The 13431-nt window shown below is 45.5% G+C and overlaps 1 protein-coding gene across 2 annotated transcripts in view; it reads left to right on the forward strand.

Annotated features, from left to right (window-relative positions):
* Nucleotides 1-729: 729 nt before the first annotated feature.
* The window catches only part of LOC135544251 (serine/threonine-protein kinase PAK 3-like), a 75679-nt gene continuing 62977 nt past the window's right edge, over nt 730-13431 (forward strand). For both annotated transcript variants that reach the window (XM_064971716.1, XM_064971717.1), the window contains exon 1: nt 730-911. The gene's annotated coding sequence lies outside the window, so the exon portion shown is untranslated. The remainder of the gene's footprint in view (nt 912-13431) is intronic.

Here is a 13431-nt window from a genome sequence, read left to right on the forward strand (position 1 = left end):
GACATTTTTAAAGGGGTTTATAGATTTTTTGTAAGGGAAAATCAAGTCTGAAATATCTAAGTGGAAATTACAAACTACAGAAGCCTTTTTCAACCTTAAATACACTACACATTTTACATTTCCTGCATTGCAAGAAAGTTCTCCTGCAAAAGGGTGATCAAATTAAGATCCTGCATATGCACCTCTGTCTAGGGGACAACTACAGTCCACTATGGTTATATTCCACCACAAGACTGGCAGGGTCCAGGAACTGTAAAACAAACAGTCAACACATTTATGCAGCATGATATTGAGACCATTTGAAATGCAACCTGATATTGTGGAACTATTACCAACTGAGTATTAATCAATGAAGGTCTAATTAGTGTCATGAGAAAGGTAGGTGTATGTAGGTACTGTAACTGCATATTATGTTTCTGTTACGCCTTGATAGCATTTTAACATTTTAAGTGGAATAGACAGATTAAAGTAAAAACTAGCAAAATAAGAAAGAGGAAAATATTTGAGCCATTCAGTCATGAGAGTGTTAGAAAAAAAGATCTGGAAATATAATCCAACCTTCCTCCTCTCTGTCGCTGAGCTGGTTTGGTCTGTCAAACAAAAGAACAACTCTGTCTGCCTCTCTCCTTCTCTGCCTCCTCCCCCAGAGCTGCTGCCTTCATTAACATGTACCCTCCCAGCCAATGGGCTGAGCAGGGCGGATGACATCATGGGCTAGGAAACAGTAAGCAGCCAGTGAAGAATCCAGCCTGCCAAACAAGACTGAGTTTGGGGTCAGGAACCGGTCTGACAAGAGAATGGCAGTCCTGCACGTAAACTGTCAATAGGACTGTATATTTGAGGATGAACATACCAGAACACTGGTTCCAAAGTCGACACACCGAACAAGAGAATGTCAAGACATATTTCAGGTAATCCCTTGTCTGTGTTTGAAATAGAGGATGTGGATGGCAGAGGGAGGGGGGTTCTGTGGGGGGTGCTTTGTAGCCTTCTTTCTCTTCCTCCCTGCATTCTGCCCTGCTGGAGAGAAGGAAGGGGGGGGCGGCAGCTGTGTTGATCTACCTATCACTGTGAGAGGGAGAGAGAGAGAGAGAGATTGGATGCCTGCATCAGTGGATTGGTTTTAAATGTCGTTACTGGCCAGCTCAATGTTATCAACCCCCGTCCCCTCCATCCTTCCCTGGATTTTATGGACCCCCTGTGTTTCACAAAAAGCATCTTTGTTGATGTGAGAGTCTGAATCATTGGCGTTTGTCAGGGCCGTGTGGGTATGTGTATGTGCGTGTGGGCGCGAGCCAGCCCTGTAGCAGAGCAGCAGCTGCAGTGGTAACACAGTAACAAAAAGAGGCAATGCTATTTTGGGTGGTGAGGTGTGAGACGGATGGCGGATGGATCTGGGGTGTAGATGCTGGGGATGGATGGATCTGGGGTGTAGATGCTGGGGATGGATTGGGAGTGATGGATCTGGGGTGTAGATGCTGGGGATGGATGGATCTGGGGTGTAGATGCTGGGGATGGATGGGGAGTGATGGATCTGGGGTGTAGATGCTGGGGATGGATGGAGAGTGATGGATCTGGGGTGTAGATGCTGGGGATGGATGGGGAGTGATGGATCTGGGGTGTAGATGCTGGGGATGGATGGGGAGTGATGGATCTGGGGTGTAGATGCTGGGGATGGATGGGGAGTGATGGATCTGGGGTGTAGATGCTGGGGATGGATTGGGAGTGATGGATCTGGGGTGTAGATGCTGGGGATGGATTGGGAGTGATGGATCTGGGGTGTAGATGCTGGGGATAGATGGGGAGTGATGTATGGTTATTATGTGCACAGGGACAGCCCTTTGTTATCAATGGGATGCTGCCTCTGGACCCACTTTATTTAGTGAGGTTTTTAAAGAAATGATAGATGTTGTTTCTCTCTCCACATTCAGACACAGAGAGCAGTGGCTCGGTCTGTCTCCTGGTTTAAATATGGATGTGTGGAGCGCTTTCATGGCCGTCCTGCCAGCTGGGGATATACAGCGTCTGGTCACCTGACTGAGATGGGGATGGGGGCGGGGAGGGAGTGTGGGTGGGGGCTGCTTCTGTGGGAGCTGAGTTATCCTGCCTCAGCCTCACTGAGGGAGGGGTATTGGGTCGGTCAGTCATCCAATCATTCTATCCATCACACTGGGCTACTGTTCATTTACACGCTGGCGTCAGAGCAGGATAGAGTAGGGCTGAGAGGACGAGTGAGAGATTCCACCTCTTCCTAGTAGCACAGTCATCCCCATGTTTGTGTGAAGCACAGCCTTCTGGGAAACCTGTTCCCTGTAGGAGAAGAATGCTGGGACGGTGTCTGGGTGATGGCGGAGCTGGGAAGAGGAGGATGTGGGAATGGAGGAGGAGTGATAGAGTGGGGGAAGGTGCTGTTCCCTGTGTGTGTGGGATGTGGTGTGTGTGTTGAGCTGTGGTGTTGATACAGACATCAGGAGTGTTATATCTATTAATATCCACCCATCTAGCCCAACACCTGCTCCATCTCTCTCAACTCTTCACTCACAACGATGACACAGAACTAAAACAGCCTCTATAGACCTTACATTTCCTCATTGTTGAAATTTTCTATCAGCATGGCCCATAAAATTAGGAACCACTTTAGCTATTGAGAGGATCCTGTGTGTGTGTGTGTGAAAGGTGCAAGGCCTCTCATTGCATATAAACATAGATCCAGCTCCCCATTCTAATTACTTTCTATTTTATTTTAATCTGTCAATGTAGAGCCATAAAAACATTGTGATTATAACAGCAGTTTATTGACAGTATTATCTAGTCTAGTGGAATTGAAGACCTGTTATATCATGATGGTCCTCAGGTTGTTGCTGGGTGATAGACAGACAGTGTTTTTGACATGTAGCAGAGGGAGGAAAGACAGGAAGAGATGATGTGTGTAATAGTCCTTCAGAGAAGATGTGTGTTTCTTGTCTGTCTGGAGTCACAGTGTCTGATCCAAGATCAGAAGTTGGCTCTGTCACATCGTTCACTGTGTTGGCAGTCTGGAACACTGGGCCTTATAGGACACATGCATTACCTATGGATGCACCAGCTCTCTCTCTGCTCATCCACATAGACGTATGAGATTAGGGTTTTACTCCCACCTGCCTGACTATAATGGGCATTATTGAAAAGAACTCAAGGTTAAAGGGCTGTGAGTATGAAAAATGAGCTACGCTGAACCCTTGATTACCATACAATACCTGTAGGCAATATATTCATGGATTTGTACCCTATGTTCTGACTGATTATAGTTGCCTGTTAAGACCCACAGGCTCTAGCTAGTAAGTCAGTGCTTTATATTCCACCCTCGTCCTGAAGCCATGGCTAATCATTTTCTGTTGGACTGGTGTAGATCTGGATAATCAAGACCACCACTTTCCTCATCCAAACAGTGATGAGGGTGTGTGCGTGTGTGTGACAGTGAGTGTGAGGTGGGGGTGTCATAATTGATGGGTAGAACTGAGAGGGGTGCTGCTGAGGCTTATCCCCACAGGAGGGAGGCCGTGTAGAGGGGGGCTTGATAAGGAAATGGATGGATGGCCAGACTGAGGACTGAGGAGAGGAGAGGACTGTAGGGGATAAGAGAGGACTGTAGGGGATAAGAGAGGACTGTAGGGGATAAGAGAGGACTGTAGGGGATAAGAGAGGACTGTAGGGGATAAGAGAGGACTGTAGGAGATAAGAGAGGACTGTAGGAGATAAGAGAGGACTGTAGGAGATAAGAGAGGACTGTAGGGGATAAGAGAGGACTGTAGGGGATAAGAGAGGACTGTAGGGGATAAGAGAGAGGAGAGGAGAGAAGACATTAGAGGAGAGGAGACGACAGAAGAGGCGAGAGAACAGATTGAGAGAGAGGACAGTATAGGAGAGGAGAGATGATGATAGAGGAGACGAGAGAGGACAGTGGAGGAGAGAGGACAGTAGAGGAGAGGACAGTAGAGAAGAGAGGACAGTAGATGAGATGAGAGTGGAGGAGAATAGAGGACAGTAGAGGAGAGGACCGTGGAGGAGAGAGGACAGCAGAGGAGAGAAGAGAGGACAGGAGAGGAGAGAGTGCAGTAGAGGAGAAGAGGACAGTAGATTAGAGAGGAGAGGACAGTAGAAAGGAGACAACAGTAGAGCAGAAATACAGTAGAGGAGAGGAGAGAGGACAGTAGAGGAGAGGAGAGAGGACAGTAGAGGAGAGGAGAGAGGACAGTAGGGGAGAGGAGAGAGGACAGCAGAGGAGAGTTGAGAGGACAGTAGAGTAGAGGAGAGGACAGTAGAGTAGAGGAGAGGACAACAGAGGATAGGATAGGAGAGAAGTGGACAGTAGAGGAGAGGAGAGAGGACAGTGGAGGAGAAAAGAGAGCAGTAAAGGAGATAAGGTAGGAGAGGACAGTAGAGGAGAGGAGAGAGGACAGGAGAGGAGAGGGCAGTAGAGAGGAGAGGACAGTAGAGAAGAGGACAGTAGAGAAGAGGACAGTAGAGGAGAGGGCAGTAGAGGAGAGGGCAGTAGAGGAGAGGGCAGTAGAGGAGAGGGCAGTAGAGGAGAGGAGAGGGAGAGGGCAGTAGAGTAGAGGAGAGGGCAGTAGAGTAGAGGAGAGGGCAATAGAGTAGAGGAGAGGGCAGTAGAGGAGAGGAGAGGGCAGTAGAGGAGAGGGCAGTAGAGGAGAGGAGAGGACAGTAGAGGAGAGGAGAGGACAGTAGAGGAGAGGAGAGGAGAGAAGATAGTAGAGGAAAGGAGAGAACAGTAGAGTAGAGAAGAGGGCAGTAGAGGAGAGGAGAGAAGACAGAAGACAGTAGAGGAGAGGATAGTAGAGTAGAGGAAAGGAGAGGACAGTAGAGTAGAGGAGAGAAGACAGTAGAGGAGAGGAGTCCACTGACTGTCAATGCTTCGTGCTCAAACCCAGCTCAGTACTCACTGAGCAGCAGTAACAATCTCCACCCAAATAAACATAACATCTCCTGACAACAGACTATCAAGACCCACTGTTGCAGCTGAATAGAAAGGTCCACTCTCTGGCTCCGGTTGCAACACCTGGGATTGGATAAGGAGGTTGCAGGACACCTGTGGTTAAACTCCTGGGGGCAAAAGAAAGGAGACTGGCTTTTCACAACACTTCCAGCATGCAGTTCCATGGGTCTCACCCTCATTGACACCTCACACCTTCAGGCCTGACTGTCCACATTAACCACATACTGTTTGCTCCTCATATGTCACAGCCATTTCAGTAGCCCCTCGCTGCAACCATCACATAGAACATATACAAACTAGTGGTCAGTTATTTAAAAATATATATTTCACCTTTATTTAACCAGGTAGGCCAGTTGAGAACAAGTTCTCATTTACAACTGCGATCTTGCCAAGATGAAGCAAAGCAGTGCGAGACAAACAACACAAGAGTTATACAGGGAATAAACAAATGTACAGTCAATAACACAATAGAGAAATCTATATACAGTGTGTGCAAATCTAGTAAGATTAGGGAGGTAAGGCAATAAATAGGCCGTAGTGTCGTAATAATTACAATTTTACCTTTATTTAACTTGGCAAGTTAGTTAAGAACAAATTCTTATTTTCAATGATGGCCTAGGAACAGTGGGTTAACTGCCTGTTCAAGGGGCAGAACGACAGATTTGTACCTTGTCAGCTCGGGGATTTGAACTTGCAACCTTCCGGTTACTCGTCCAACGCTCAAACCGCTAGCCTAGCATTAACACTGGAGTGATAGATCTGCAGAAGATGATGTATAAGTAAAGATACTGGGGTGCAAATGAGAGAAAAAAATAACAATATGGGGATGTTAACAAGCTCGTCTGGAGGCTTGTTAACAGTGTCCAAAGAAGGGCCAGAAGTATGCAGAATGGTGTCGTCTGCGTAGAGTTTGATCAGAGAATCACCAGCAGCAAGAGCGACATCATTGATGTATACAGAGAAGAGTGTCGTCCTGAGAATTTAACCCTATGGCACCCCCATAGAGACTGCCAGAGGTCCGGACAACAGGCCCTCCTATTTGACACACTGAACTCCATCTGAGAAGTAGTTGGTGAACTAGGCGAGGCAGTCATTTGAGAATCCAAGGCTGTTGAGTTTGCCCATAAGTATGCGGCGATTGACAGAGTCAGAAGCCTTGGCCAGGTCGATGAAGACTGCTGCACAGGACTGTCTTTTATCGATGGCGGTTATGATATTGTTTAGGACCTTGAGCGTGGCTGAGGTGCACCCATGACCAGCTCTGAAACCAGATTGCATAGCGGAGAAGGTATGGTGGGATTCGAAATGGTCAGTGATCTGTTTGTTAACTTTGCTTTTGAAGACTTTAGAAAGGCAGTGTAGGATAGATATTGGTCTGTAACAGTTTGGGTCTAGAGTGTCTCCCCCTTTGAAGAGGGGGATGATGGCGGCAGCTTTCCAATCTTTGAGGATCTCAGACGATATGTAAGAGAGGTAGAACAGGCTACTAATAGGGGTTGCAACAATTGCTGCGAATAATTTTAGAAAGAGAGGGTCCAGATTGTCTAGCCCAGCTGATTTGTAAGGGTCCAGATTTTGCAGCTCTTTCAGAACATCAGCAATCTGGATTTGGGTGAAGGAGATGTGGGGGAGACTTGGGCAAGTTGCTGTGGGGGGTGCAGTGCTGTTGACCAGGGTATGGGGTTGCCAGGTGGAAAGCATGGCCAGCCGTAGAAAAATGCATTTTGAAATTCTCAATTATTGTAGATTTATCAGTGGTGACAGTGTTTCCTAGCCTCAGTGCAGTGGGTAGCTGGGAGGTGGTGCTCTTATTCTCCATGGACTTTACAGTGTCCCAGAACTTTTTGTGCTACAGGATGCAGAGCTAGCCTTTGTTTTCCTAACTACCTTGGTTCCTAACTTCCCTGAGAAGATATATATCGCGAGGGCTATTCGATGCTAATGCAGTACGCCACAGGATGTTTTTGTGCTAGTCAAGGGCAGTCAAGTCTGCAGTGAACCAAGGGCTATATCTGTTCTTAGTTCTACAGTTTTTTTTAAATTGGGCATGCTTATTTAAGATGGTGAGGAAAGCACTTTTAAAGAATAACCAGGCATCCTCTACTGATGGAATGAGATCAAGATCCTTCCAGGATACCCTAGCCAGGTCAATTAGAAAGGCCTGCTCGCTGAAGTGTTTTAGGGAGCGCTTGACAGTGATGAGGGGTGGTCGTTTGACCGCGGACCCATTACGGACGCAGGCAATGAGGCAGTGATCACTGAGATCCTGGTTGAAGACAGCAGAGGTGTATTTAGAGGACAGGTTGGTCAGGATGATATCTATTAGGGTGCCCGTGTTTACGGATTTAGGGTTGTACCTGGTAGGTTCCTTGATCATTTGTGTGAGATTGAGGGTATCTAGTTTAGATTGTATGACGTCGGGGTGTTAAGTATATCCCAGTTTAGGTCACCCAACAGTACGAACACTGAAAATAAATGAGGGGCAATTAATTCACATATGGTGTCCAGGACACAGTCGGGGGCTGAGGGGGGGTCTATAACAAGCGGCAACAGTTAGACTTATTACTGGAAAGGTGGATTTTTAAAAGTCATAGTTTCTGTCTCTTAATATGAGTGAAATAAGAGATGAGATCAGAATAAGAGCTGTGTGTACAGTATATTAGCTTGCGGTAGTCTATTCATAAACATACAAAGGCTTGTCCCAGCTAGCCAACAGGTTAGTTGTGGCCTGGCTGCTTGTCCAGCCAGTCACTGCTGTTTGTGTTGACTGTGTGTGCTGTACTACCTCAGGAGAGGTCAGGATGGGGGTTGGTTGGTGTGTGTAACCCAACGCATGGGGCTTATCTTACATCACCTCAGCCAACTCCTAACAAAAGCTCCAGAAGACCAACCCCCTTGTCAGCTGGCCACCAGAAATGTGATATTACATACAGACAGACCTCCATTCGCCCGTCTACTTAGGATAGTAATGTTGCAATGGTCTTAGAACACTTTGGGCTCTATTTTAATAAACCTGAAACAGTGGGCAATCTATGTGCAGTAGGTAGTGTTGTAGGTTCAGTAGTGTGTTATAAATATTTTTGCTATTGACACGGTCACAGTTATCATCGCACTTGCTGCCTGCCGTTGGCGCGAAAAGGCTGGGTTTGGATGAATAAACACTTTGTGGATGTGTCGAGGCTTGGCCCTTCACTGGCCAATCAGAACGAGCTCCATGGCGAAAAATGTGGTTACGTCAAGCTGTGTATTTACAGTCTTTTATGTACTGCTAGTCTGTTATAATCTGTTAAATGGCTTACATAGGTCTACATTTTGTTATTTAGTTTATCTTTGCTCAATACGTTAACCATTTGCAGTCCAAATTGTTCTAAATAATTGCATGGCTTTAATAGTTTTCACACTGTTTATAGGGGCTAGCCTACTGCAAATTGCATTATGGCTGAGCATGGACATGCCAAAAATGGTCAATAAGCAAGATTAAATGAATTATTGATCAAGCCTAAAAAGAGAACAAATAATTCTAACCAAATTCTGACCAAAACGAAACAGCAACTTGTTTTAAATAGGAAATGCCACACTTACAGGCACCATAAGTTCTCCCCATGGCCATAAAATATTAAATCAACACAGACTATGGAGGGGTTTACGCACATCCAAACTTTTCACAGTAGTTGGACAAAGATCCAATTTCAAGATAAAGGGAGAATGTCCAACCACCGTTATACTGCTCCCCAATAGGGCTAGGGTTTCTGAGCATTTTCATAACCATTATACAGATCAGATCGCGTTCACACATCGCATTGCATTGAAAGCGTGCCACGGACGTTGTCACCGTAAAACCAGGGAGGTGAATCATTCTAGTCAGATTGGTTGTAATAATATTTTACCTTTAAGCAAGCAATCAGCTTTTTGAAAACAACAACAATAAATGTATGTAAAATGTAATGATATCATGAATAAGGATAAAAAGACAGTCATTGCTGTTGAACCAGCCTTCATTATAGTAGGCTTAAGGCAGGGCTTGGGTTTTTAACATATGAAACAGAAAACAAGACATTTTTACAGGTTATTAGGGTCACCGGTATTCACTGAGGTTCTCATCTATTGTTTCATGATGGGCATGGACCCATTGTCTACATCATGGAGGAGTTTTTACAGGTTATTAGGGTCACCGGTATTCACTGAGGTTCTCATCTATTGTTTCATGATGGGCATGGACCCATTGTCTACATCATGGAGGAGTTTTTACAGGTTATTAGGGTCACCCATTCACTGAGGTTCTCATCTATTGTTTCATGATGGGCATGGACATGGACATCATGGAGGAGTTTTTACAGGTTATTAGGGTCACCGGTATTCACTGAGGTTCTCATCTATTGTTTCATGATGGGCATGGACCCATTTTACAGGTTATTAGGGTCACCGGTATTCACTGAGGTTCTCATCTATTGTTTCATGATGGGCATGGACCCATTGCCTACATCATGGAGGAGTTTTTACACACCGGTATTCACTGAATCTATTGTTTCATGATGGGCATGGACCCATTGTCTACATCATGGAGGAGTTTTTACAGGTTATTAGGGTCACCGGTATTCACATATTGTTTCATGATGGGCATGACTTGTTTCATGATGGGCATGGAACATCATGGAGGAGTTTTTACAGGTTATTAGGGTCACCGGTATTCACTGAGGTTCTCATCTATTGTTTCATGATGGGCATGGACCCATTGCCTACATCATGGAGGAGTTTTTACACACCTCCAAAACGGGACCTGCATGACTGAAATAATGTGGGCCTTCCTACAATGCGCAAATAGAACAGTCAGCTCCTGTTTTTACTCCTCTCAAACTTGATATTTTAATAAAGCTTTGGTGACTAAGAGCCAAACCCTTTATCAACAGTCTTGACTACTTCGCGGTTGCATTGGGCAGACAAAAAAAAAGCCTTCACTGAGAAGAGACTATCCTAGGTTTTTTACTCAAATAACATTTAATGGGAAAAAACATTAGTGTTTTATGTTTCTAAATGCAAAGTATACAGGCACCAAAAGCACATTAGGCTATTCTTGTTCCATGTTCATATGTTCAGCGTGCATCACAGCTGGATAGGCTGCGTTTCCATGGTCTAAACTCATGCCATAACCAACTGCGTTATGCTAAAACCAGCATAAATATCCCTATCAGTGCTGCCTGAAATTAGCACCATGAATCACGCTTTTTTAATTTTTTATTCTCCCTTTTTCTCCCCAATTTCGTGGTGTCCAATTGTTAGTAGTTTCTATCTTGTCTCATCGCTACAACTCCCGTATGGGCTCGGGAGAAACGAAGGTCGAAAGCCATGCGTCCTCCGAAACACAACCCAACCAAGCCGCACTGCTTCTTAACACAGCGGGCATCCAACCCGGAAGCCAGCAGCACCAATGTGTCGGAGGAAACACAGTGCACCTGGCGACCTGGTTAGCGTGCACTGCACCCGGCCCGCCACAGGAGTCGCTAGTGCGTGATGAGACAAGGACATCCCTACAGGCGAAACCGTCCCTAACCCAGACGACGCTAGGCCAATTGTGCTTCACCCCATGGACCTCCCGGTAGCGGCCGGCTGCGACAAAGCCTGGGTGCAAACGCAGAGTCTCTGGTGGCACAGCTAGCACTGCAATGCAGTGCCCTAGACCACTGCGCCACCCGGGAGGCCCGAATCATGCTTTTAAGCACACACCAAATATTTCCACCCCGCCTATCTGAGCGCAAGCAAGCTGATATAAGACAGGTAATTGCCAAACATGGTGTTAGAGCTGGAAAATGCCAGTGCCGCCTAACGCCAGCCAAAAAATAGAGCTCTTTGGTGCAGACGACCGCTGGGCAGTGGGCAATGTGCTCTGCCAGAGTGGAGGAGGGAAGTATTGGTGTATGCTTTGGTCCGAGTGTAGTAGTAAAGTGGCCTAGTCTTAAGAAGTGTGCCTACTCCAGTGTTATAGTGTAGTGTGTGGAGCTGTAGTGCTGCAGTGCTGTCAGAGCCACGTCTGTGTACTGGATTAGCATGGAGGCTTGAGAGCCATCTGGCCATTTTGCCTGAGAGAGGGGGAGGTGGGGTGAGGAGGGGGGAGGATGGGGAACAGTCACACACTTACACATTGAAATATGTAAATATGTAATATCCTCTGTAGCTCCGTTGATAGAGCTTGGCGCTTGGAATGCCAGAATAGTGGTTTAGATTCCCTGGCCCACCCGTACGTAAAATGTAGGCACACATGAATGTAAGTTGCTTTGGATAAAAGTGTCCGCTAAATCGCACATATTATTACTTTCAAATCCTCAATGTTCACTTTCAGGGGTAGATTTAGAGTTTCAGCAGGGCAGCCTGAAAATAGCTCATTGGTCATCTGAAACTAACACTATTATGAGACAGACTTCTCCAACAGGTCAGTGGAGCCTGAGACAGACAGACAGACCAGAGCAGAGCAGAGCAGTCCCTGAACCCGTCTGTCTGTGGACGATGCTCAAACTAAACTCTGATGATGATGGTTACTACAGGACGCTTCTCGGAAGCACTCTTCTCTGGGCCTGTTGTTCAGAAGGAGCATCTGTCTCTTGGCCTATAGTCAGACACCTGAACCCAGATTGAACATATCGAAGAGCCACAGGTCAGGGTTTGTGGTATGTGAGCAGAGTATATAAGAGTTTTGTCCACATGCCAAATAGCTAGGTCTGTTTTATCAATCAACACACACACTATCAGGGTTGGGGTGGCTACGGTGAAACGAGCACCATAGCCAATTGTATAGGCAATCCCACAATACCATGTAGGTTCACAGTGTGCTAAGAGCACTCCATCATTTGTAGAATCTTTGAAAACCAAAGAATAACCCACTCCTCAAAGAGGCACCATATGGCCATAGTCGAATACACGCAAGCCTGCACACACACACATACACACACACTCAATGTATACCTCTGTGTATTTTGGATCTCAGTAAGTGCAAGCCTCCTCCCCAAACAGCTGTGTTTGTGTGATTACCAGTATCAACGAGTCTACAGTGTTACTCATGGACAGATAACACTACTGACCCAGAAGAAATGCCAGGAATGATTATTGTTTTATTATTGTTGAATGGTCATTGGGTGTAGAGACAATACTTATACTAACACTCACACTTGACCTTTCCCTTCCCTACCACCACCAGTAGTGGTGTGTGGGTAAAATCACAGAGCAAGCCAAGCCAGTAAAAGAGCCATACTACAACCTATGTTGTGATAATTGTGTTGTTTGCTCGATAACCTGTTCATTCATATGTCACTGTAATATACAATAAGGCAGTGACAACTAAAAGACAGTCAAACAGTGGCGAATAAATTCCACTACATATAGGTTTGTGTCGTCAAAAAAACAGAGAGCATCATCTGTCCAGTGAAGTCCACAAAGCAAAGAGTTATGTCACATATATCACTGATTTCTGTGTGTGTGTGTGTGTGTGTGTGTGTGTGTGTGTGTGTGTGTGTGTGTGTGTGTGTGTGTGTGCACAAGTAAAACAAAAAATGTTGACTCACCCTAAACTAGCTGAATGCCAATACCATCCTCCCCTCTTTCATGTTGGCAAAACGGTCTATGGCTCTGTCATACAGTACACGTTTAGTTTTTGTTGTCATAGGCTACCTAGCTAAAATGCTTGCTAACCTGACTTCCTTGCATGGGCAACAATGAACCAGCTAAGTTTGCTAGTTAGTTAATGTGAGCCTACTAAGCTACATCTAGGCTACATATTGAAATTCAATCATCTCAGGCCAGTGGCACAACATATTAATTTATGGTTGGATCAGAATCTGCATCATAATAATTGGCCTGTACAGAATTAGGTCAAAACCACAAGTCCAAATCCCCATCTCCATTCATGGTTTAGGAAAGAACTGATTTAGCAAGCTAGCTTCCGCAGGACATCACCACAAGCAAACCAGAAACAGACATGTTTTTCTGAAAATGATGTTTTTCAAAGGATGTGATTTGATTGGTCTGATGCCAAATCCAAACAAGCCTTCCTTGGGGGGTGTTTTGCTGCACCAGGACAACCCATAGTTGAGCTCAGCTCAACGCTGATTGGCCAAACGCTTACTGACAACAATCAATCAAATGTGGCAAAATGTTCTCCTCTTTTGATCCAGACAGCATCAGATACATGGGCAACACATACTGAGACAGACAGGCGCTGTTTCCCTCGTTCTGATGATTTCTCTGGTGAGATACAGCCACCTGTGAATTGACAGAAAAATCTGAAAACACAGAGAGAAATGAAAGATACATTTTTAAATATATTTAATGGTCAAATATTTGGGAAAGCCTGTCTTCCCTTGGCATCCATGAATAAACACCAGATTACCACTAACTTTGCCAATGGCTAATTTATTCCTACTAGTACTGGCTTTGTACTTATGTACTTACTA

This window comes from Oncorhynchus masou, chromosome 8 (genome assembly GCF_036934945.1).
Source record: "Oncorhynchus masou masou isolate Uvic2021 chromosome 8, UVic_Omas_1.1, whole genome shotgun sequence".
NCBI classification, from domain to species: domain Eukaryota; kingdom Metazoa; phylum Chordata; class Actinopteri; order Salmoniformes; family Salmonidae; genus Oncorhynchus; species Oncorhynchus masou.